Source organism: Mus caroli, unplaced genomic scaffold (assembly GCF_978045245.1).
Source record: "Mus caroli unplaced genomic scaffold, Mus_caroli_1 scaffold_15, whole genome shotgun sequence".
NCBI classification, from domain to species: Eukaryota; Metazoa; Chordata; class Mammalia; order Rodentia; family Muridae; genus Mus; species Mus caroli.
Genome location: NW_028227270.1, coordinates 9,916,556 through 9,942,732, shown reverse-complemented (window position 1 = coordinate 9,942,732; position 26,177 = coordinate 9,916,556). Strand labels below are relative to the sequence as shown.

Below are 26,177 nucleotides of genomic sequence, written 5' to 3'. Positions count from 1 at the left end.
TCGGGGAACCCGGCTCCGAGAGTGAGAGCGGAAAGGAGCGCGACGCTCCTTCCAAAACGCAATCACGGAGAGCGAGGACCGAGCAGCTGGATCGTCCCCACTACGGCTGAGTAGGAAGGCCGGCGGGCGGGAGGGGAGCGAGGCCAGGCGAGTGGCCACGGTTCGCCCGGGGGCTGACTCCCCAGCCCGGGAGAGCAGCGCTCGGTTCCAGGTGCTCGCTCCCATTCCCTTAAATTAAGCAAACAGGTTTCGGCCCAAACTCCAGGGGTGGGAGGTGCGGGACGCGACCCGTCCACCCCGTTAAGGACCGTGCTCTCCCCGGAAAAATAAACAGGTCCCGTCGGACTCGGGAGCCGACGCGACTTCGGAGCGCTCGCCTGGGCGAGCAACCACCACCACCACCGCAACTGCCACGGAGCCCGGCGCGGCGGGGAGGGTGAAGCGCCGCCGAGCACACGGCGGAAGTCCACGGCTCCGCACGCCGCGACTCCAGCCCCGGGTCCCCCAGTCCCCCGGTTCCCGGGGCCGCCTTGCTGGTGGTGGCCCAGGAAGGCGCGCGTGCCGGGGCCTGGGGTCTAGCCCGACGCCGCGGGCGCCCCGGCCGTTCCCGGCCTCCGCCGCCGAGCACCCCCCCCCCACGGCCGCCGAGGCCCGCCGCCCACCTCGCCCCACGGCCGCCGCCGCCGCCGCCTCCGCTCCGCCGGGCTGAGTCAACGCCGGCCGGGGGGAGGGAGGGAGGCCGGGCGGGCGCCCCGCGCCTCACGCCTCACGCCGCCCCCCGGCCGCCCGCATCCTCACGCCTCGCGCCACCAACGCCGCTCCCGACCCCTCAAGCCCCAACGCCGACACGGGCAACCCCTCCCCCGGTCCCCGGGACTCCCGTCCGGGGCCCAGGGGACTGTGTTACCTTCTGCCCCACCAGAGGTGCCCCTGGCCTGGGGGTGCCGCTGCGCTCGATCCCGGGAGGAGGTTTTCGGTACTTTGAATAATCCCCTTTTGCCGCTTTTCCCTCCCCCACAACCAGTCTCAGTCCCAAAATGGCGCCGACCCGATCCGCAATGTTCTGGGCCAAGTCTCGCGAGATCGTGGAAGGTGGCGAGGGGGGGGGGGACGCAGCGGAAAGGTTGAGAAGTAAGAGGAGGGAGGCGGGGCGAGGGGAAAAGAGGAGGAAGAAAGGGTGCGGAAGCCGCCGTGCAAACGAACCCACTGGGCGGGGCCGGAGGAGGAGGGCCTCCAGCACAGAACCTTCTGGCCCAAGTAACAGCTCACGCCCCAGGTCAGGGAAGCTCCGCCCTCTACGTCGGCGCCTGGGGGGGAGGAAGAGGCGGGGCTAGATCGGGGGCGGGGCTTTGAGGAGGACCCGGAGGCTGGGCCTGGCGCGGGGGAGGGGGCGGGGCGGGGAGGCGGAGTCTCGGCGCGGTGACGTCAGGAGCAGCTGGAGCCGGGGATTACCCCCTGCTGCTGACGTGAGGACGGTGAACAATCCGGAACGTTCGGTGGAAGGGGGAATTCCCGTCCGTTCCCTGAGGAGCGCCTCTGTGCGGCAGCCGCGGGCCCTCCCGGAGCTCGGGAACCGTGGGGTGGAGAGGACGAGCGCAGGCGGGCGGGCGGGCGGGCGGGCTCGCAGGGCGCGCGGCGCTCCTGAGTCTGCCGGGCAGCGCCGCGCAGCCCGGAACAGCCGGCGGCGGGCGCCGTTCGTTCGGCTCTGCCTGGAGCCCGCCGTGGCTCGCAGGCCGCTCGGCGCGGGCCCTGAGCGCTCCGTGGGCGGAGCCGGCCCTGCCTGAGTGATTGGGCGCCGCGGTCGCGCGCCACGCGGAGCGTGCGGGACGTTAACACGCGGAAGCCCGGTTAGGGAGGCACGCGAGGCTGGGCTGCAGCCTCCGTTCCCCCGGAGTGCGAAGGGCTGCCAGAGAGCATCGCGCTAGTAATTCCTATTTCTAATAACTCCGAAGGAGATGGAGTATTTCATCAGCGTTGTCCTGGGTATCCGCATAGCACAAACGATTATTTAAAAAAAAAAAAAAGTTACGGTATTCACTTTCTCTGCATATAGCCAAAGGTTCACTCTGGAAAGGATGGAGACTTAATTCTAAAAGGAAAAAAGTAGAAGAAACGAGGAAGAAGCGTCCTAAAGAGGGAAAATGAAATATTTGCCTCTACCTTCTTCGGAATCACAGGAGCGTCATTTCCCAGAAACTTTTTATATGCATTATAGGGTTTGTAGTTTAGTGCGTTGCCCCTATAAGTTCGCCGAATGTAAACTCACCTTAATTTGTACCTCAATCTTTACCCATCTTGCCCCCTAGGTACAAAGGGGAAAAGGGCTTAAAACTAAAGGATGCTTTTTTCAATCGTGCCAGTGTCTAAGATGTGTTTTCCTCATTTTTTACATAAGCTGGTTTCATATTTTAGAAATGATCCAGTTAGTCCCCGGACCTTGACTACTCAACCTACCCGGCTTAAACTTCCGTTTGTTTTAGGTGGGTTTGAATACGGGTCGAGTGGACAGGAGAGGCAAGGATTCTTGTTGCTTTCTCTAAGGAGCTATGTAGAGAACCTTGAACGCCCGATCCTTTTGCCTCTGCTTTACAAATTCTGGGGTCACAACCATGCCCCAACCCGCCCAGCTCTGTTTTAGGTCTTAATCCAAACTCTTTCCACTACACGAGACCTGGATCCATAAAAATAACTTATATTTTAAAAGAACTTGGGTTGCTTTTGACTTTAGCTGGGATCTCAGCTATGTAACCCAAGCTGGCCTGGAGTTCTTATCCCTTCAAAGATACACCACCTGGTTTCTATTTCTAAATTGATATCAAACTGGGCAGAACAGGAAGAGGGGGGGGGGGATGTATGAGAAGAAAAAGGAGACCTTTCACCAAGAGTCAAGCATTTAATAAGATGAACAGCACCTGCCATGAGCACTTACTTTTTAGAGAAAACCATCCTGGAGTATTGCCTTACATCTGTAATCCCAGCATTCTCTGAGTCCAGATTAACCTCGATGACATAGCAAAATCCCAGGATAGACAGGGCTACAAATGAGACCCCGCCTCAGATTTAAAGAATGTTAAAATAGCAATGAACTGTAAGAACATATAACCTTCAATATGGTCTTACTCCTTTCCCAAATATTTTCTAGAAATTTGAAACAAGAAACAGAAACAACATCCTAACTTCTCACTTCTCTTACAACCCTAGTGATTTAGGGTTTGACTTTGGTGGGAGAGGGGTTCGAGACAGGGTTTCTCCGTGTAACCTTGGCTGTCCTGGAACTCACCCTGTAGACCACACTGGCATCCAACTCAAGAGATCCTCCTTCCTCTGCCTCCCCTAGTGCTGGGATTAAAGTCGAGCACCACCTGGCTGGGTTTTAACCTTTTCAACTGTTAACTGCCCAGTGTATCTGGAGAACCACCCTGTGATCTTAAGTTCTGTAACAAGCTTTTAAACTTAACTTCAAAGCACATCAAAATCTTAAATACATACTGTAAAGACAATGAAATGTGCCAGACTTGGAAAAGCCGACAGCCTTGCTCCTGGGTGTGGTGCTCTTTCACTGAGCCCCTCATTTTTACCCACTGGAGTGAGCAAAAATAATCTATGCTTTAAAAGACAATCTCTAAGTCTACTCTAACTCCGCTTCACACCGGCTTCTCCTGGAATTCTTTCTGTAGTGAAGTCAAAGGTCCCACATTACCTGAAAACAGTTACTCAGGCTGCTGAGTTCTGCAGTGCTTGTCAGCTTGTCCCTATACCACGAACAGAATCAAAGAACAATTCTAAAGGGCCACACTGTGCACACTGTGGAATCCAGGAGCTCAAGACCACAAGACCCTGCTTCAAAAAGCCAAGAGGATGGGAGAACGCGGTGCTTCTAGACGTCAGAGTGAGGGAGGGTCTTTACTCTTTATACCTGCTAAGCAAGCATTGTGTAATCACAGAAAAACCAATTTAAATACAAGGACCTGTTAGCCGTTCCACCAGCCTGCCCATCGTCTTCTTTTCCTCAGTTAAGGAAGTCTCCACAAGGCACATCAACTGATAGATCGACAAGTGAACACAATATTACACCTTCTGGGGGGAGAGATCTTTCTGTAACCAAGCTCCAAGCTCTATGAGATTTGTCTCTTTTGTTAAGAAATTTTAAATTAGTTCTTACAGTAAATATATATATATATATATATATATATATATATATATGCCACATGCATCAACTAATATAGCCCAAGGTATTATCAGCCCAAATATACAATGCTATATAAGCAAAGTTTTTTTTTTTTTCTTTCTCCCAACTTGCAGGTAAGAGTGAAAACTGGGGAACTGAAAAGTCCACCAACTGAAAACTGGTTTTAAACAAGTAAAGGTCCACCAGCCCCTGCCTAGCACACACCAGACCCCGGGCACTGAAACTCTCTGGAGTCACAGAAAAGGCTTTCTTCTCCTTCAATTACAGATTTAAAAGGCAGAATTTTTGAGAGTCAAGCAAAGCCAAAGTTTATTCAAAAAGGACAGTTTTATTAGGGTTTAAAAGAAAAGCCTGCAGGCAGGTAAGCTGTCAAACTCAGCAGCTGCCCAGAGGTGAAAGAACTGATAAGGAGAAAGACTTTGAACTTAAGCCAGCAAGGAGGTCAGGCATATAGAGTGGACAGGACACTCTAGAGAAAGAATTAAAATGCTCACAACCAGAAAAGACTTGGCTAATAGGAAAAGTTCCAGGGGCTAGGGATTCTGGGAAGTAAAAGGGCATTCTCTCATTAAAGGGAAAAATTTCCACTGTCTTTTTGAGGAGAGTGGGACCTTTTGTTTTGTTTTGTGCTTTTGCTTTGCTTTGCTTTGCTTTGCTTTGCTTTGCTTTGCTTTGCTTTGCTTTGCTTTGCTTTGCTTTGCTTTGCTTTGCTGACAGGGTTTCTCTGTGAAACAGCCCTGGACTAGACTAACTTGAAACTCACAGAGATCTGCCTGCAGAGTGTTGGGATTGAAGGCCTGCAGCACTACCACCTACTCCAGAAACTTTCTTCTTGACGATAAAGAAACGGATAGTCTCATACCAAGCCTTTATAGTCACTGTCAGTATGATCTCCCAACCCCACAAAAAAATAACAAACAATAATTTGAATAGCCATCACAGCAGGACATTTGCTTTAAACATTGTTGTGCATACATTTTAATATTTGCAATAGCATATATTTGAATATACTATTTTATAATTAATATTTAAAACTTAATTTCCGCACTAGTAGTAAGATGGCTCAGCAGGTAAAGACATTTGCAGCCAAACTGACTTCAAACCCATACTGTAGAAGAGAACTTACCTCCTCTAAGTTGTCTGCTAACCAAAACACAAATTCACTCATTCATACACACACACACACACACACCCCACAATAAATAAGTAAAATAACTAAACTGCCCCCCAAAGTGTGCAACCACTAAAAGGAATAAAGTATGTATTTGAGATAAAATATATATGTGGGAAACCGCCGGGGTTGGGGGGGCGCACGCCTTTAATCCCAGCACTCGGGAGGAGGAGGCAGAGGCAGGCGGATTTCTGAGTTCGAGGCCAGCCTGGTCTACAAAGTGAGTTCCAGGACAGCCAGGGCTACACAGAGAAACCCTGACTCGACAAACCAAAAAAAAAAAAAAAGTGGGAAATCTTTAAAAATTGTTTTGAAGTCTGGTCTTCCTCTTCTGTGTTCTCATTATAAAGCCCTATCTACTTCTGCATGTGGTCTTTAAAAAAAAAAAAAAAAAAAAAGGTGGCTCCTGGAAAGTGGGTCTCCTCAAGAGCAGGAAAGGATCTTGGCCTCTGAGGTGTATCTCTCCAGCTTCTAATGGCTGTGTTTACCCGTCTTTACCACTGGACTCAAGGATCCCGAGAAGAGCAGTATTACTTCTCTCAGCTCACCCACAGCAACCAGGACAGTTTCAGCCAAGCTCTGAATTGCCAGGCATGTTTGTTGAATGCATGGCTTCCCACTGTGAAGATTAACTTTAATTGCCAACTTGATTGAACGGAAGACTGCCTACCAGATTAATAAAGCACACCTCTGAGGGTGTCTGTAAGGGCAATTACAGAGATCGAGAGTGCTCTGACCTAATGAATGGATTAACCATTGAGGAGTTCCTTAAGATGATGAATGCCATTCTTGGGAGGTAGGAGGTGGGGATATTCCCCGGGTGCTGTATTTTTGCCGTCGCCCTTTCCCATCTCGCCTGCTTGGCTTCCCAGTCACTGTGATGACCTGCTCCGTTGCCCAGTTCCAGCTTCCCTCTCCCTGCCTGGCCCTGGTAACAGCAGAGACTAGCACACCCACCTTTAGACTTGGTGTTCACTCCACACTGTCAGTACTCAGGATTTCTGTTATCCTTGAAAGTCCTACCCAAGAATTCTTTCCTTCCCCTGCTCAGCTTCTCAAAGCCTTACTAGCGTCAAAGACCCAGTTGAAGCAACAACACCCCGCAAGATAAAAGTGTGACCGTCCTCTGAAACTACATGCACATTTTATCTGGCCTCCTTTGTCACCTTTCCTGATAGAGGCTATGGGACACTGTTCTTCTTTACAGTTTCTTTTAATATTTGCTCCCCCCCTCCCGGCACCTCCCCCTTTTTTTGTTGATAAGACCTCGCTGTGTAGCTGTGGCTATCCTTGAACTTTCACAATCATGCCTCTGCCTTCCAAGTGCTCAGATTATGGACATGTCTCACCAAGTCTGCCTTTCAGGGACTTATTCTATTCATCTGCTCTGCCCCGCCAGTGTTCAATCCCTAGCAGAATTCAATAAAAGGCAGATTTTTTGAGTCATGGTCTTGCTATGCAATTCAAACTGACCCCACACGCATACTCTACCTGCCTCCACCCTTTGAGTGCCAGGATTATAAGCATGTACCCCCTCCCTCCCCATATGGCTCGTAAGTTGAGTTTTACTGCTTTCTGATGCTTGGAGCTCCCTTAGTATGTGACTAGCCAGGCAGTGAAAGCACCGGTTCTGTCATTAGCAGACCAGTCTCCGAGGTGACTGCCGAGGTAAAATACAAAGAAGTCTCCCCATCTTTTCATTTTTGAGGTTCTGCCTCTCCACAGATAATTCAAACAGAAGCTCAAGTGTCTTACTTGGAGAAAAATCAGAAACAGAGAGAGTATCTCCTTGGCCTATCCGCATCCTTCTTACTTTCTGGCAAGTTTCACAGATATGTGCTACTGATCAATGAGTCTGTCTCCTCAAAGGATGGCACAAAGGAAGAGCTCATGCGCTGCCCACTACAGCATCCCCAGGAGCTAGTGCCAGGCTGGCCTAGGGCAGGCAATACGTTATAAAGAATGAATAGTTAATAAACATTACTATGTAGTTTTTATTTAGCCATAGTGGGGACTGATACATGCTAGGCAAATATTCTAGTACCAATTTATATACCAAACACAGACTTTTTTTTTTTTTTTAAGAACGATTTCAGGAATACAGCGTTGTGGTTTTGCTTTGTTTTAACTATCATTGTGAGAAGGCTAAAGAGATGTCTCAGCGATGAAGAGCACTGACTGAAGGTCTAGAGGATCCACGCTCAATCCCCAGCAATCTACATGGCAGTTCATAACTCTTGTTACAAGGGATCCAGGAGTTCTTCAGGCCTCCCCAGGCACTGCACACACATGTGGTACACAGACATACATGCAGACAAGACACATTAAAAAAAGAAAAAGAAAAAATCCAATTTCCCTGGGTGTTTGGAATTTTCATGTCTGAAACCTGGTTAGATAATCATGCTTCCCTTTTTAAATTAATGTTGACAAGTTATCACTTGAAAATGTATATATATGTACAATGTCTCCTGATCACATCTACCTTCAAATCTCTCCTTCCAATACCACCAGCCCCCCAACACATCTCCCCAACTTCAGGTCCTCTTTTTTTATTATTGTTAATAATCCACAGAGTCTAATGAGGCCTATCTGAGCATAGATGTGGGGTCATCCCCTGGTATGGGCAACCTACCAGTGCCACTCCCCCAGAGAAAAGGGAATCTTCCTTGCCCAGCAGCCATCAACTGCCAATAGCTCCTCTTAGCTGAGGATAATTCCTGTTATGGGGGTTAACGTTGATAGATAGGGCTAGGGATGTGACTCAGCTGGTAAGGTGGTTACTAGCACTCATAAAGCCCAGGGTTCAATCCCTAGCACTTAAGAAGTAGAGGCAGGAGGATTTAAAGTTGACCTAGAATGAAACCCTGAGCTGGGCGTGGTAGCGCACACCATTAATCCCAGCACTCAGGAGGCAGAGGCAGGCAGATTTCTGAGTTTGAAGCCAGCCTGGTCTACAAAGTGAGTTCCAGGACAGCCAGGGCTATACAGAGAAACCCTGTCTCGAAAACAACAGCAACAACAAAAACAAAAAAGAATGAAACCCTGTCTAAAAATGAATAAATACAAGATTGGAACTTTGAAATCTGAAAATCATACAACACACACACATACACACATATACACACACATACACACACATACACACACACGTGCGCACAAAGCTTTGGAAACTTTATTGAGTTAGTGGCTGCCCATTACAATTATGTGGAAACCCTCACAATTATTCCCCTCAAACAAACTTATATTCCTTGTAACATCAAGATGAATTGCTGGGCTAGAGAGATGGCTCAGCTGTTTAGAGCACTGATTGCTCTTCTGAAGGTCCTGCGTTCAAATCCCAGCAACCACATGGTGGCTCACAACTATCCATAATGAGATCTGATGCTCTCTTCTGGTGTGTCTGAAGACAGCCATAGTGTATTTGAATATAATAATAAATAAATCTTTGGGCTGGAGAGCAGAGGTCCTGAATTCAACTCCCAGCAACCACATGATGGCTCACAACCATCTATACAGCTGCAGTATACTCCTACACATAAAATAAATAAATCTTTTAAAAAAATTAATTGCCTAATGAGCAATAGGAAAACTGACATATACTTTAGGATATGATCAAAGAAAACCATAGAAGGAAAACAAAGAATTTCTTCTTTGGTACCCAGGATTTGGGCTTTATGTTTCTGAATTCGCATAAACATGGGTCAACTAAACATTAGTGAGCATAGGAGTTGTGGTCACACTGTGAGTCTTGGGGACTGGACACGGTTACACACATCCTGTGGCCCACTAACTGGCTTTTGTTAAAAGTTCATAAGAATCTGTTGGATCTTGTAGAGGTGTCTAAAAAATCCCAGCACTCTGAGGGGCAGAACTGCGAAAAGTTCCAGAACAGCCCAGGCCCCACAAGATTTCTAGCTCAAAACAACAAAAATTCAAACAGTGTTAAAAATATGTATAGGAAAACAAGGTCTTTCTTAGTGTATACTTCAGAACTAAATATTGTTAAGTTTGTTGTGACCCTTCTAGATTTTTTTCCTCAAGCTGATACATACCATTTTCCTACACATGTATATTTTAGTAAAATTGGGATATTCTATACAATAAATACTCTGCAATTTGCTTCTTCCATATGTATTAGTCAAGGTTCTCTAGAGTCACAGAACTTTGGAATGTCTATATATATTAAGAAAAATGATTGAATGACTTACAGTCTGCAGTCCAACTAACGCAACGATGGGCAGCTGTGAATGGGAAGTCCAAGAGTCTGGTAGATGGCTCAACCCCTCCTCTGATGTCCTTATGTAGGCCTCCAACAGAAAGTATGGCCCAGATTAAAGGTGTGTACCACCATGCCTACACCTATTTGGAACTTTATTTGAAACTTGCTCTGTCCCAGGCTGGCCTTGAACTCAGTGATCTGTTGCCTCTGTCTCCTGGGATTAGAGGTGTAGATCACTGTGCCTGGGCCTAAGCTTTTCACGGCCACAATTTGTCAAGACCCAGATCAAAACCCTGTGTCTCCCAGCCTCGAGATCTGGATCACAGGTGTGCCTTCCATTTCTAGATTGTAGTTCATTCCAGATGTTGTCAAGCTGACAACTGAGAATAGCCGTCACAATCCACCCTCTGTCAACTTGACACAAATCATATCTCATGTCCAAATGAAAACAATAACCAGGTCATAAATACACCTAACATAAAACTATCCTTCACATAACTGCATTGTAAATCCAAAATAGGTCAATGTCTCTTTGGGAAAAATCCTTTTAGTAACAAATAAAACAGAAGCATTCGTATTACTTTATAATCCTCATTTCTGCAACTGGACACGTAGCCTTAAATGGAATTTTTTTTTTTTTTTTTGAGACAGGGTTTCTCTGTATAGCCCTGGCTGGCCTGGAACTCACTTTGTAGACCAGCCTGGCCTCGAACTCAGAAATCTGCCTGCCTCTGCCTTCTGAGTGCTGGGATTAAAGGCGTGCACCGCCATGCCCGGCTTTAAATGGAATCTATAACTACCTTCCTTTACTATCCATTCTGTATTTCCTCCATCTTCTGTGAGCATCTCAGCAGGTCTTGGCTCTTTTCCTGGAGGAGTGCCCCTTACCTTCATTCCTGATGGGTCTGCATCCTTTGTCATCCTGCTTGGATTAAGCTGCTGTAGTTTCTCATTGACTTTAATCACAGGACATGGTAGTCCTAAAAGATGCCCTAAGGGATCTCCTACATTCCAGACATAATCTTGCTTACCTCCATTGTGGAGAGGTAATCCAGTTTCCCCATGGTAATCTGGATCTATCACCCCTCCTGATAATGTTATTCATCTCTTAGCCTGTTGGTCTAATGGCACTACAAGCCCAAAATGACCACGGGGACATCTGAGCTACCAGTTCAATGGAATGTTTGTTGTGGTTCCTGGAAAGAGTGCTTCCCACTCTGGAATCAAAAATTCTAGGCCAGCAAAACTTGGGCCTGTAGGCACAGGAAGCAAAAGAAACTTTCCTAGAAGGTCACTAAGAGTGACAGTAAGTGGAACTATTTCCTTTTCTACTCCTTGATTCCTGGACCTGTGGATCCTGGCTATGGGGGAAACTGTACCACATATCAGATGCTTATTCAAAGCATATACTACCTTCTGTAGAACCTGACCCCAGCCCTCCATGCTGTTGCCACCTAATTGGCGCTGTAACTGTGTCTTCAAAAGGTCATCCCATCTTTCTATCAGGCCAACTGCTTCAGAATGGTGGAGAACATGCTAAGACCAGTGGACTCCATGATCGTGGGCCCACTGTTGCACTTCTTTTTGTTTGGTTGGTTTGGTTTTTTAGAGACAGGGTTTGTCTGTGTAGCCCTGGCTGTCCTGGAACTCACACTGTAGACCAGGCTGGCCTCGAACTCAGAAATCTGCCCACCTCTGCCTCCCAAGTGCTGGTATTAAAGGCGTGCGCCACCGTCGCCCGGCAGATTTACATTATTGATTCCGACCAATGAACTCATTTGATAGCCATAGAAGTGCAACAGTGGCTGGGTGGTGGTGGTGCACGCCTTTAATACCAGCACTTGGGAGGCAGAGGTGGGCAGATTTCTGAGTTCGAGGCCAGCCTGGTCTACAGTGTGAGTTCCAGGACAGCCAGGGCTACACAGACAAACCCTGTCTCGGAAAAAAAAAGAAAAAAATAATAATAATGTAAGTCCATGGATGGTGGTTTTGGCAGATATATTACATGCAAGAAATGCAAATCCATAACCAGATTAAGTATCTACTCCAGTAAGAACAAAACATTTTTTCTGTTATGGTCTGTCCCCTCCCCGTAGCATAGCTATAGCCATTTTGTTTCATGCTTGTCAGCTATTTTCATATTGTTGCTGTAACAGGCCTGCTAGTCATTGACATGGAGAAGTGACCTGGCTCAAGGACATGCTGACCATACACCCTGTTTTCTTCTATGTGTTCTGTATGAGGTTTGCTAATCTTTAGAAAGTCTACAAAGCTTTATGCAGGACTCATCAAATCAAGGGTGAATATGAACTGTTATATCTAAAATGGCTTGAGTCAGAGCTGACCACTGGGAAACCCTTCCTGCACCTACATATGAGCTCACTATGGTTTTTGTGGCTGACACTGAATAATGCTACTAATAAGCCAAAAAGCTATGATTATAATACTCATCTCTGTTATCTACCTCAATGTTCTGAAATTCCCCTGTTCACCACCCATCTACCTCCCCCCTTACCTTACTCAGGACCAATCAGCTTAGAGGTGAGATGGTAATACTTTGCCTAATAAGCCAACTGCTCCCCTCCTTGCCCTTTAAACTTTTTTTTTAAAGATTTATTTATTATTATACATAAGTACTCTGTAGCTGTCTTCAGATGAGCCAGAAGAGGGCATCAGATCTCATGGTTGTGAGCCACCATGTGGTTCCTGGGATTTGAACTCAGGACCTTCGGAAGAGCAGTCAGTGCTTTTACCCGCTGAGCCATCTCGCCACCCCCCCCCCTTAAACTTTTAAACCTGTTTTTTCCTATAAAAAGCCTACCCTGAGAACAGACGAGTACTGCAGTCCTTTTTGCTGTCCTGGATGTCCAGTCCAATATTGTGGTGTGCATTCAATAAACTACTCTTGCTTAACTGAGATGGTAAACGTATGGTTTGAGTGGCGATTTCCTGAACCCTAATACTTTTAACAGAGGAAGTAGTACAATATAGTCAACCTGCCACGAGGTTGCTGACTGGTCCCCTTGAGGAATGATGCTATACCTAGCCTCAGTGTTGGTCTCTGCTGTTGGCAGATCTGGCATTCAGCAGAAGCTGTAGCTAGGTCTGCCTTGGTGAGTGGAAGTCCATGTTGCTGAGCCCAAGCATAACCTCCATCTCTCCACCATTGCCACTTTGTTCATGTGCCCATTGGGAAATGACAGAGATGGCTGGAGAAAAAGGCTGAGAGATCTATCCACATATTTCTTCCCCAGATGTCTTTCTCACCAATTTTCCAAGGTGATCTTTCCAGTGCCCTGACCATCCAGCCAATGCATTGGTTACAGCTCATGAGTCAGTGAACAATCGTACATCTGGCCATTTCTTCTTCCAAACAAACTGCAATACCATGTGGACTGTCTGACGGTTCCCCCACTGTAAAGATTTCCCTTCACCTGCATCTTTCAGGATTGTCCCAACTCCTTCCACTCTCGACTTTAAAGCTAAGCCAAAACGGCAGAGTTCTGCTGCTTGCTGGGTAGGAAACATGACTCCTTGTTCTATTATGTTATCACCAGCTTTCTCTTTTCCAACAGTTTCCTTCACTGCCTAAGCGTGGCTGTTCTGGAACTTGCTCAGTAGACCAGGCTGGCCTTGAACTCAAGAGGTCTGCTTGCCTCTGTCTCCTGGATTAAAGGCGTGTACCACCTTGCCCGGGCCTAAACATTTCATGGCCGCTATGTCTCAAGATCAGGATCAAAAACGTGTGTCATTCCACATCAAGATCCAGATCAAGGGCTGGAGAGATGGCTTAGTGGCTTAGAGCACCGACTGCTCTTCCAGAGGTCCTGAGTTCAAATCCCAGCAGTCACATGATGGCTCACAGCCATCTGTGATAGGATCCGATGCCCTCTTCTGGTGTGTCTGAAGACAGACAGCTACAGTGTGCTCATATACATAAAATAAACAAATCTTTTTTAAAAAAAGAGCCATAAATAAATAAATAAATAAATGATCCAGATCAAAAACCTGTGTCTCCTAGCTTCAAGATCTGGATCACAGGTGTGTCCTCCATTTCCGGGTTGTAGTTCATTCCAGATATAGTAGTCAAGTTGACAACTGGGAGTAATCATTACACCATATATATATATTTTAATGTTTATTTTTATTTTGGTTTATGTGTATGTGTTTGGGTGTCTGCTACATGTGCAGATGCCCACAGATGCTAGCAGAAGGCATTAGAGCCCCAGAAGCTGGAATTGGTAGGCAGTAGTGAGCCGTCTGACCTGGGACCTGGGGACTGCTGTGGAACTCAGATCCTCAGAAAGAGCAGCTATAGTGCTCTTCACTCTGAGCCACTTCTCCAACCATATATGTATATATTTCAAAGTGGTATGTGATGAGTGTATACTTATACAGAACAGAGTGGCCTTTCAGTACATGTCTACACTACACTGTAAACCAGCCTCCTCTACAGAGCTAGTTCCAGGACAGCCAGGGCTACACAGAGAAACCCTGTTTCAAAACAAAAACAAAAAACAAAAAACTCCAAACCAAAACCCAACCAACTTCCTACTTTTAAAGGGGGCGGGGGAGAATGTGCCACAGTGCATATGAAAGTCAGAGGGCGGGCTGGTGAGATGGCTCAGCGGTTAAGAGCACTGATTGTTCTTCCAGAGGTCCTGATTTCAAATCCCAGCAACCACATGGTGGCTCATAACCACCTGTAATGAGATCTGACACCTTCTTCTGGTGTGTCTGAAGACAGCTAGAGTGTACTTATGTATAATAATAAATAAATCTTTAAAGAAAGAAAGAGAGAGAGAGAGAGAGAGAGAGAGAAAGAAAGAAAGAAAGAAAGAAAGAAAGAAAGAAAGAAAGAAAGAAAGAAAGAAAAGAAAGAAAGCCAGAGGATAGTCACCTTATGTGAGTCCCAGGGACCAAGCTCCAACTATCAAACTTGTACAGTAAGCGCCTCTCCGCCATGAACCATCCCACCAGCCGCCATCCTTTCTTTATGACGGAACCAGTAGAACCCTTTTGCACTGTGTATTCCGTAGCTGTGAATACTCACCACACTGTGAAGCAGAGTGAGCTGTCTGCCCTGGGTGCCACAGTGGAGCTCAGATCCTGAGACAGCGCAGCTTCTGCTCTTAACCCCTGAGCCAGCTCTCCAGCCATATCTGTATATAAAGTGGAACACTGCACCTTCTGCCCCCATTGATCAATCCTGATAACTGCCCTTTTACTTCTGTGAGCTCAACCTGGCTAGCTTCCGTCAGGGAGAGATGTCATCCGTCTTCCTGTGTCTGGAGTATTTCACTTAGCCTGACAAGTCTCCAGCCCTGTTGCATTGAGTGACAGGATTCCAGTTCTTTCTGGCTAAACCGTATTTCATGGTATATACGTGCCACGTTTCCTTTTACTCACTCACTAGCTCATCGCCTCTTAGGCTGCTTCCATTTCAGGGTCTTTGTGCTTTCACTTCAGCATACACACATAGGCTCATGTTTGTTTCTTCAGCATTCTGGTTTCATTTTTCACTGGATTTATATCCCGGAGTGGACTTACTGCTAGATATGTAGCTGTTCTGTTTCTAGGTTTTTGTTATGTTTTGTTTTGTTTTTTTCGGATAAGGTTTCCAGTCATTGAGCCTTGTCTTAAACTGACTAAGTGCTCTTCCTGAGGGCACCTTCCATGCGTTGAGGCTACGCGTCTGTGGCTCCTCTCCTGTTCCTTTCTTTCCTTCAGCTTTCATTCTCCTTTCCAGGATGGTGGTACTAGCTTACCTTACCATCAAAAGAGTGTGAGAGAGGCTGCGGAGTCAGCTGAGCAGCGGAAAGCACTGATTGCTCTTACAGAGGAAGTGGGCAGTGTTGCCAGCACCCACAGGGCAGCTCACAACCATGCAAGCACCCGTAACTCCAGTTCCAGATGATCCGGCATCCTCTTCTGATCTCCAAGGACACGTGTAGTGCACATGCATGCAGGCAGGCAAAACATGTATATACACAAAAATATTTCAGTAAACCTACAAAACAAAAAATTTAAGTATGAGAGTCCCCCTCACCAGAATTTACGGTTTATCTACTTCCTTTTGGTGCTAGTGAGGAGGCCCCGTCTTTGGCTCTTGAGTAAAGACAACAGAGTTTTGTTTAAAGATTTATTTATTATGCATATAAGTACACTGTAGCTGTCTTCAGACACACCAGAAGAGGTCATCGGATCCCATTACAGATGGTTGTGAGCCACCATGTGGTTGCTGGGATTTGAACTCAGGACCTCCGGAAAAGTAGTCAGTGCTCTTAACCGTTGAGCCATCTCTCCAGCCCAAGACAACAGAGTTTATGTCGTCTTTATTGAGGAGCCGGGTGACCATAAGAGGCTGAACATCGCTGTTGGAAGCTGGACTCTCCTGGGGCAATGGCATGAAGCAGGTACCTGTGGAGAGAGGATCTGCCACGGTGATCCTAGGTGAGAGGGCCCATTGCCGCTGACCACAAAGAGTAAAGCTTCCACAGTCCTGGGTCTGGTACACAGGAAGTCAGCAAGACCATCACAGAGGAGACCTGGGAAGTCACTGTCCTTGGGTCTGTACCCAGGGTCTTGTGCAGAGTGTCTCCATAAGGACAAAACAAGGGCTGACTTCTTCCTTTCCCTTGGTTTGGGGGGTTTCCGGTGTCCTGTAACCTCATCAGCACGTAGAACACTGCCCGTTTAACCCCTTTTGATTGAGACTCTGGGAAATAGCTCTAGACTGCCTGCAGATCATTTCCCTCCGAGGCAACTTCGCCTTCAGCTTTGCATTCCAGTAGAACAGGCCTGGTTTCCCAGTCACTCCAAGATCTAATCAGAGGGCTTGGGGCCTTCCTGCCTCCTCTCGCTCCTTCCCCTTCATCTACGCAGGCTGTTTCTCAATGTCCAGTGTGGTGCGCGGCACGTTTACTCCCGAGGGGCACGCACTGTGCAGATGGTGCAGCAGAACCTGAGTGGGTCCTCTCACTCCCCTACCCTAGGAGTCTCTCTCTTTTGAGACAGGGTCTCACGATGTAGCCCAGGCTATCCTTGAATTCATAACCCTCAAACCTTAGCTTCCACCATGCTCAGCTATCTTGTTGTTGTTTTTTTTTTTTCTAATGCGCATGAGTGATTTGCCAGTGATTTGTATGTCTGCAGACAAACGTGCCTGGTACCCCAGGATGCCAGTTCTCCTACAACTGGAGTTTTACAGATGCCTGTGGACCACTATGTGGTACTGGAATTGTGGTGCTCTTAACCGATGAGCCATCTCTCTAGCCCCATCTTTTTTTTTTTTTCCCCAAATACTTATTAAGTTAGCGATGGTGGCATGTGTCTTTAATCTCAGCTCTTAGGAGGCAGAGGCAGGAGGACCTGAGTTCGAAGGCAGCTTGGCGTACATAGAGACTTCCAGAACAGCCAGGGCTACATAGTGAGACTCTTTATTTTAAAAGGAAGAGAAAGGGAGAGAGAGAGAGAGAGAGAGAGAGAGAGAGAGAGAGAGAGAGAGAGAGAGAAACAGACAGACAGAGACACAGAGAGACACAGAGAACAGAGAAACAGACAGACAGACGGATGGACGGACAGACAGACACAGACAGAGAAAGAGATGGAGACAGAGACAGAAGACAGACAGAGACAGAGAGAGAATGTATTCCCTGTGTGCATGTGTAAGATGTGCATTCAGAATTACAGGCAGTTAGGAGTCGTCTGACGTGGGAGTTGCCTAATGTGGATGCTGGGAACGCAACTCAAGAAAGTTGTGTTCCTCTACAAAGGCAGTAAATGCTCTTAACCCCTGGGCCATCCAATCCCTAGTTGTCTTATTTTTAATAATAGCTATTTAACCAGAGTGAGGTGAAGTCTCCTTGTGGTCTTTCGTTTTCTCTCCTTTCCTTTCCTTTCTTCCTTCCTTTCTTCCTTCCTTTCTTCCTTCCTCTCTTCTTCTTCTTCTTCTTCTTCTTCTTCTTCTTCTTCTTCTTCTTCTTCTTCTTCTTCTTCTTCTTCTTCTTCTTCTTTTTCTTCTTCTTCTTCTTCTTCTTCTTCTTCTTTTCTTCTTCTTCTTCTTTTCTTCTTCTTCTTCTTCTTCTTCTTCTTCTTCTTCTTCTTTTTCTTCTTCCTCCTCCTCCTTCTCCTCCTCCTCCTTCCTTTCTTCTTCTTCTTCTTCTTCTTCTTCTTCTTCTTCTTCTTCTTCTTCTTCTTCTTCTTCTTCTTCTCTCTCTCTCTCTCTTCCTTCCTTCCTTCCTTCCTTCCTTCCTTCCTTCCTTCCTTTTTTAATTTTCAAGACTATTTCTCAATATATAGCCCTGGCTGGCCCATAAAGCACTATGTAGAACAGGCTGTCCTGGGGCTCACAATCTCACAGTGATTCTACTGCCTCTGCCTTCTAAGTTCAGGGAATCCAGGTGTGTGCCTGCCACTGTGCTCGGCTCCTATCTCTCTCTCTCTCTCTCTCTCTCTGGTTGTCTTTGGCCTGCTTACTCTGTCCTTCCATGATGATTTATCTCGACTGTCAGCATCATTTATTAGATGAAGAAACACCTGGGAGATTAAGGAAATGCAATTCTGGGGTGACTCGAATTTGTCTCTTGGGTGGCGTATTGTTAGTCCGGGAGACTCTCATCTTTTGTGATGTGATGGAATCCTTGGGAGGTGGTACAGGGAAGGAGGCAGGACCTAGTTGGGGGAAGTAGGTCACTGAGGTGTGCCTTGCCCTTTTTATACCCCCTCTTTCTGCTTCTTAGTTACCAGGGTGTGGAGTGCCCTGCCAGCTGAGTTCTCCGCACTGTGATGAGCTGACACCTCTAAACCCAGGAGCCCAGCAAACGCTTCCTCCCTTTAGTTGTTCTGTGAGGTATTCTGTCAAAGGTGACTGCGAGCTGACGCACCTTAGAGCTCAGATGCTTGTTAAGTGACACAGCCCATTGGTCAATTTTTGTTTCCATCGCTCGTGTTTTGGACTCTTCTTGGAAAAACCTGTGTCCAGACCAGCGGTCAGAAGCCACGTCCTTTGTTTGGGTTTTATAACTTCATGGTTCCTAGTCTGACATTTACACCTTTCATTCTTGTTGAGTTGATTGTGCGGGGCAGTGAGGGTTCACACCTTCAGCCCCAGGTTCCCGGAGGCAGAGGCAGATCTCTGTGTTAGAGGCCAACTAGATCTACAGAGCTAGTTCTAGAACAGTCAGGGCTACAGAAAGAAACTCTGTCTCAAAAGAACCATTTTGAGTTGACTTTTTTAATACAATGAGAGAGATCTGCTTTCTTCTACATAGGGTATCTAGCTTTCTCTGCTCCATTTGTCATTTTTATTTCTTTGTGTGTGTGTGTCACATGTGTATGTGTGATGTGCATGTACAGTACACACGGGGCACATACGTGTGGAGGCCAAAGATTGACATCCAGTGTGTCCTCCACGTTAGTTTTTTTTTTTTTTTTTTTTTGGTTTTTCGAGACAGGGTTTCTCTGTGTAGCCCTAGCTGTCCTGGCACACTTTGTAGACCAGGCTGGCCTCGAACTCAGAAATCCACCTGCCTCTGCCTCCCGAGTGCTGGGATTAAAGGCGTGCGCCACCATGCCCGGCTTACCACGTTAGTTTTTGAGTCAGAATCCCCCACTGAAGCTGGAACGGCCCCGTGAGCCCGAGCTTCTCCCACCTCTCCCACCCAGCACTGAGATTAGAGACAAATGTCATTGCCTCTGGCATTTTCTGTGTGGATGTGGGGACTCTGGCCCTCATGCTGGTGTAGTAAGCATTTTGCCAGCTGAGTCATTTGCCACACGGACCGCCTACCCCCAGCACCATTTATTAGAAAGATATTTCTTTTCCAAAGTGTTTTGCTACTGTCTTAATTGGCAGTAAATAGATGGATTTATTTGGGGGATTTTCTGTTCTGTTTCCTCAGTTTCTGCACGTATTTTTATGCCAATTTCATGCTATTTCAGGTAATAAAAATTTTATTGCAATTATTTATTTGGGGGGAGGCACACATATAGAGGCCAGAGGAAGACACATGGATTCAGTTCTCTCCTTCCACCTTGTGGGTTCCGGGGATTAAACTCAAGATTGGTCGGACAAGCACCTGCCCTCTCCTGTGCTGTCTGCCACTGAAGCCAGATTGTTTCAGTTTTTATACATTTTCTTTTGCTGTCTTTGTGTGTGTGTGTGTTTGTGTGTGTGTGTGTGTGTGTATGTGTATGTGTGGTATGTGTGTGTGTATGTGTGTGTGTGGTGTGTGTGTATGTATGTATTTATGTGTGTATGTGTGTGGTGTGTGTGTGTGTGTATGTATTTGTGGTGTGTGTGTGTATACGCATGTATGTGTGTGTGCATATGTGTGTGCATGTGTGTGTGTGTGTGTGTATGTATTTGTGGTGTGTGTATGGGTATGTGTGTACGCATGTGTGTGTATGCATGTGTGTGTGCATATGTGTGTATATGTGTGTGCATGTGTGTGGTGTATGTGTACACATGTTGTGTATTTATGTGTGTGTGTACATGTGTGTGTATTTTTGTGTGTATTTGTGTATACATGTACCTGGAAGTGTGTGTGTGTGTGTGTGTGGTGTGTGTATGTGTGTGTAGTGAGTGCCGGGAATCCAGCCTAGATCTGCACACATGTTAAACATATGCTCCACCACAAAGTCAAAACTACTCCAGCTTGGGTTTAGCTTTGTAGTTCCTTTTGAAGCCAGGTATTACATTTTATTATTATTATTATTATTGTTTTGTCTTTGAAGTAAGCTATTTTAAGACATCCAGCACTGCACTTTTTGTTTTGTTTGATCCCGTGTCTCTCTATATAGCCTCATCTGTTCTGGAACTCAGTTATCCAGTCCTCTCTGTTTCCCAAGTGTTAGGATTAAAGGTGTGCGCCATTATGCCTAGTAAGATTTGTTCTTTTTTGCCTTTCCTACTCTGTTCTTTTTGCTCTCTGCAGGTCAGAATCCTAGGTATCTGTGATGTGCGTGTGTGTGTGTGTGTGTGTGTGTGTGTGTGTGTGCATGTAGAAATGCTATTTTGATAAGAAGTGCATGGAAGGGGAGATGCAGGGCTTGGCAGACAAAGGCTCTTGCCTGTAGCCTAACAAGCTGAACTCAGCCACTGCACCCCCATGGTGGAAGGAGAGAGCTAACTCCCATAGATTGTCCTCTGACTTCCACACAAACATGAGGGCATGTGTCCCCACACCCAAAGCATGAAAATAAAGACAGATGAAAGAAAACTGTATTAAACCTGTAGGTCACTTTGTGTAGAAATTTTGACATTGGTTCTTCCAATCCAAGAAGGTGAAAACTTTGTTTTAGTCATGCATTCTGTTTGAATTTTACGTTTGTTTTATTTATTTTTGTGTGTCCTTCTTAATGTCTTTCAACTGTGTCCTGTCAATTTCACTGTAGAGGTCATTGGTCTTTTCAGCTTACACTTTTCTGACAGTGTTTTTGTCTGGTCCAAAAGAAACCCAGGACAAATAGCTAACTGTGGTGCCAGCTGGCACACTCAAGTATCTTCTGGCCTCCAGGACCACTCAGTATCTGTGGCTCCCCTCATCTCTTCCCACCCTGCTCCTCCTATAAACCTCTCCAGCACATGAACTTATCTACCCCCAACTCCTCATTACTATGCAACTCTTGCCATTTTGACCATGGGATCTCTCTCTCTCTCTCTCTCTCTCTCTCTCTCTCTCTCTCGCTCTCGCTCTCGCTCTCGCTCTTGTTCTGGCTCTTTCTCTCACTTTCTCTCCACTTCCTTCCCCTCTCTCTTTGGCTTTCTGAGACAGGATTTGGTTTCTCTGTGTAGCCTTCACAATCCTGAACCTCACTGTAGGCCAGGCTGTCCTGGAACTCACAGAGATCTACTGCCTCTGCTTCCTGGGATTAAAGGCGTGCGACACCAGTCATTGGATCTCTTGGCTCTCTAAACCCAAATATGTCTTGGAGCAGTTATGTTCTCCTTCTATTATAAAGTTTTGTTTTGCTTTAGAGTCATCATGAATAAAATTGTTTCTGAGCAGTTATTTTTCTTAATAGTCCTTCCCTCCCAACCTTCCTATTTTGCCTTGATTGATTTTTTTTGGTATATATTCTCACTCTGGAGCCCAGAGAGGTCTAAAACTCATATGCAGCCAAGGCTGGCCTCCAACTCTTGGCAAACTCTCTCTCTCTCAGCCTTCCCAGTGCTGGGATTACAGAAGACACGAGCCCCAAGCCTAGCTTGTTTGTTTGTTGAGAGACCTCACATCTTGTCTCAGGCTGGGCTCCTACTGCCTGCGTAGCTGAGTCTAACCTTGAGCCCCCCACCCCCCATCCTCTCTCCAGCTGCAGGTTCCTGTTGTTGGCCACCATGCTGAGCCATCAGGTTGTTTTGGCGAGACCTCCTTATGTGTCCTCTAACGCTGAATCTTGCTCCAATTACTCTGGTAAGGAATGATTCACAAGTGTGTGCCACTTCACCCAACTAACATGATACTGTACTTTAAAAAGAGAGAGAGAGATTATTTATTTATTCAATTTATATGAGTACACTGTAGCTGTCTTCGGACACTTCAGAAGAGGGCATCAGGCCCAGTTACAGATGGTTGTGAGCCACCATGTGCTTACTGGGAATTGAACTCAGGACCTTTGGAAGAGAAGTTAGTGCTCTTATCCACTGAGGCACCTCTCCAGCCCAGTTACTTTACTTTAATGTTGTACTTTAATGACTCAGATTAACGTGGATGGACACAGCTATGGAAAGAGCCTCGGTCTCAAAGCAGACAAACAAGAGCTTGAGTTTAGGCTCAGTTCAAGTCAGTTTTCGGTGCTGTTGCTGGGCTAGCTATTGAGGGTGCAGAGATGACTAAAACCTAGGTCCCACCCTTTAAATTACTAGGAACCAAGGAGCGAACTGACATAATACCTACTTTGTTCACTGCCATATGTTCTAGCACCCACAGATAGTGGCCACTCGATGAATACCATGTTTGCTGAGTAAAACAGTTTGGACGTTTTGTGTTTGTGCTATGGTAAAGGCTTTCAGATTTTTCAAGAGGAAGGCTTTAAAGTTGAGGCTGGCAGTTTGAGAAGAATTCCAGCGAGAAGGGCCTTCCCATCAGAAGCTGTTGCACAACTAAGGCTGCAAAGATAAAAATTAGCTAGAGCAAAGGCCTTCCACTGATGAGAAAAGAAGTGGCTGTCGCCACCAAGACTGCCAGCCTCCGGGAACTAGGGCTGGAGGACAGAGATCATATCCTGATACTGCTGGAGAGATTAGCTGTTTAGCCTTGAGCTTTGGATTCCTGCTTTAGGAAGGACTTTTTTTCTGATCCTCTGAAAGGAGATAAGGAGGAGGAAGAATGTAAGAGACTTGCAGTTATTTAGATGAAAAGCAATCCTGGCTGGAACCACGTCTCCATCTCTCCTACAAACCATAATTCTCCTTTAAGAACGTCTCTCTCTCTCTCTCTCTCTCTCTCTCTCTCTCTCTCTCTCTCTCTCTCTCTCTTTTCTTCTTTTAATTAACCCATTATTTACTGTAGTGTCTGTGTGGCATGGTGGATGAGAAAATATATTTGGCCTTTGCCTTTTAAAAAAGTGTGTGCGTGTGCGTGCGTGCGTGCATGTGCGTTTGTGTGTGTGTGTGTGTGTTGTACAAGTGTACATGAACCATGGGGCTGAAAGACTCCGAGAGGAGCCCCTCGCTCAGGCCTCAGGACAATAGTAGACACCCAAGAACTCACTATAGACCAAGCTTGATGCAAACCACATGAGGCTTTATTCAGGGAAAGCCAGAGCTCTGGGGACGACTCATATCCCCCACAGGGGTAGAGGAGTCAACCTCAAGGGGAAAGAGGTCCCAGTTTTTATAGGCCCTCAGGGGAGAAAGGAGAAGGGAGGGGAGTAGGGGATTTCCAGATCTAAACAATGTCTATTCTTAAAAAATGGGTTTGGGAGGGGTACAAGGAAAGAGTCTGGTGCAGGTGCAGCAACTCAGGATTGGCCAGGCTGTGGTTGCTGGGGAGATTTTCTGACTCTTTCTCAGCAACCAATATCACAAACACCTGGCAATGGGCTTCATCAGTGGGCACACACATGGGTTCAAGGAACGGTCAAAACATTGGCAGACACACAGGTTCAAGGAGTGCCCAAAGCATCGTGTACCTCTTTTTCTAAATCAGTGAAGCTAGTTCTGCTAACAGTGACATCTATCTTGCCAATTTCAGGGCTTCTGTGACCTTTTACATTCTGTCAGGATCTTTCAGTGCAAGTATGAGGGTCAGTAGACAACTGTGTGCAGTTGTGTCTTCTTCCTCCTTTCTGTATGTTCTGGGCATGGAAGTCGGGAGGCCGGGTCTCTGAAGCAAGAACCATCACCCACTGCTCCCAAATGGTTTCTTCTCCCATTTTCTACCACCAGCTTATAAACATTTAAGGGTTAGCACTAATACCAATTCTGTGGGTGGTGGTTCTAAACCCTCCCTGCCTCCCCTGTCTTCTCTTATAACATCGATCGTAGCTTAATATAAAAGTTGGGTATGCATGTATTTACTTGCTATCTACCTTATTAGTTGGGCTCTGGGTTTCATGAGGAATTGAGTGAGTGAATAAACAAAAAGCGAGGGAATCAAGATGGACTGAATTAAAAGCAGCACAGCAGAGCTCGTCATGGGGCACACTTGAGAGGAGTAGGCATAAGGGACCAGGGCTCCATGGTCATTCTCAGCTACAAATCAAATTCAAGACAAGCCTGGAGTATGTGAAGCTCTGTATCATAATGAGGGGAGGGTACAGGGTACAGGGTGTGGTGGTCCAGACATTAAGCCAAGTATTGGGTCTCTGTGAGCTGAAAACTAGCCTGCTTTATACAATGTGTTCCAGTCTGTCAGGACTGCATAGTGGGATGATACAGTAACATAAGTAAACAGAGCAAAAACAAGGACTGGAGAGATGGCTCACAGGTTAAAGGTACTTGCCGTGTAAGCCAGATGGACTGAGTTCCAGCCCCAGAACCCATGAGTCTGCGGGGCCATTCTTATTCAAAGAACCATGGTGTCCTTGTTATCTTCCCTCTGTGCCTGAACATGTGTCCCTGACTCCCGTCTCCCTAGAGCAGCACTGGGATTGCAGCCACCTACACTTTCCCAGCCTTTTGGATTCTAGGGATTCAGACTTTACAGGTATTTTGGGCCAGCTGCTACGTCCCACTGTCTAATATTCTATCTATCTATCTATCTATCTATCTATCTATCTATCTATCTATCTATCTATGTACTTTTTAGAGACAGGTATTCTCTTTGTAGCCTTGGCTGTCCTAGGACTCGATCTGTAGACAAGGCCGGCCTCCAACTCAGAGATCCACCTGCCTCTGCCTCCCCAGTGCTGGGATAAGGCACCACTGCTTGGCAAAAATTCTTAACTTAGCATGTACGATTATCTTTCCAGGTTGATAGTGGCAAACCTTCATTGCAACTTGGTCAGTAGTCCAATTGTGTGCCAATTTTACTTAAATAATTGATGCTATCAATCAACATTAAGATTGTCTTCAATCTTCTGTTATTAAAGCTAATTAGGGGCCAGTGAAATGGCTTAGAAGCCAGAAGATTTGAGCTCAATCTCAGAAAGCCAAAGACTGGAAGAAGAGAACTGGGCCTCCTGAGTTGTCCTCTGATCCACATACCTGGTAAATACATCCTCAGCCTCCTCACACTCCTGCCTCCTCGCCCAACCACACAAAAAAGGATGTAAAAAGCCAAACACTAATACTGCCATGTACATTCTGATACGTTTTATGTACAACACTACTACTTAGTGAGGTGTTAGATGACCTGTAGATTAGAGCCCAGCGCAGTCTCAGCTTTTCACAGTCACCTGGCCTCTCTCTGTGTAGTTTCTTTCTCTCAACAGCGAGCTGTTGGATGGACGCTTACACGCCTTTGTTGACTGTGCTTCCAGACACTTCCAGCTTTATCAGAAATTGCTTCAGAATCGGCAGGTGCTCCCTGAACAGGAACTGAATTCAGACAGAACACATTAACCACTTCTCCACGGGGTCGAGTCAAGGCTTGGGAAAGGAGTAGGAAGCCTGCCGATACCGGCATGCTTGCTCCATCTGTCCAGCATCTGGTTTCTTGTTTTCAGAACGTAACCAGGCGCTGTCTTGTTGGCTCATCAGCAGGACTCCATGTTCCCCCCAGTGACCGTCAAGGTTCTTGACTGTCTCAGGACCACCCTTCATTTGTACAGCTATGCCATATCTAATTGTTTGTTATTCCCTGTTCCTCTAGTTTGCTCTCTCTCTCTCTCTCTCTCTCTCTCTCTTTGGTTTTTCGAGACAGGGTTTCTCTGTGTAGCCCTGGCTGTCCTGGAATTCACTTTGTAGACCAGGCTTGCCTCGAACTCAGAAATCTGCCTGCCTCTGCCTCCCGAGTGCTGGGATTAAAGGCGTGCGCCACCACACCCGGCTGTTTGCTCTCTTTTTAAGCCATAATGTTATTAAAGTGAACTGTAGCCTCTGTTTCAAAGGAAAGCTGATAAAAAGTTTGATATCTCTATAACCCTATCAAGATCCCAACTAAAAGCCAGGCATGGTGGCACACGCCTTTAATCCCAGCACTTGGGAGGCA

At 46.5% G+C, this 26,177-nt stretch overlaps 1 protein-coding gene across 4 annotated transcripts in view; it reads right to left on the bottom strand.

Annotated features, from left to right (window-relative positions):
- Gpbp1 (GC-rich promoter binding protein 1) overlaps positions 1 to 1,248 on the bottom strand; it is a 66,794-nt gene extending 65,546 nt beyond the window's left edge. Inside the window, exon 1 of one of the 4 annotated variants that reach the window (XM_085830821.1) lies at positions 908 to 1,248. The gene's annotated coding sequence lies outside the window, so the exon portion shown is untranslated. The remainder of the gene's footprint in view (positions 1 to 907) is intronic. The other 3 variants (XM_021180304.3, XM_085830822.1, XM_021180305.3) reach the window with 3 other exon arrangements.
- Between the last annotated feature and the right edge of the window lie 24,929 nt (positions 1,249 to 26,177).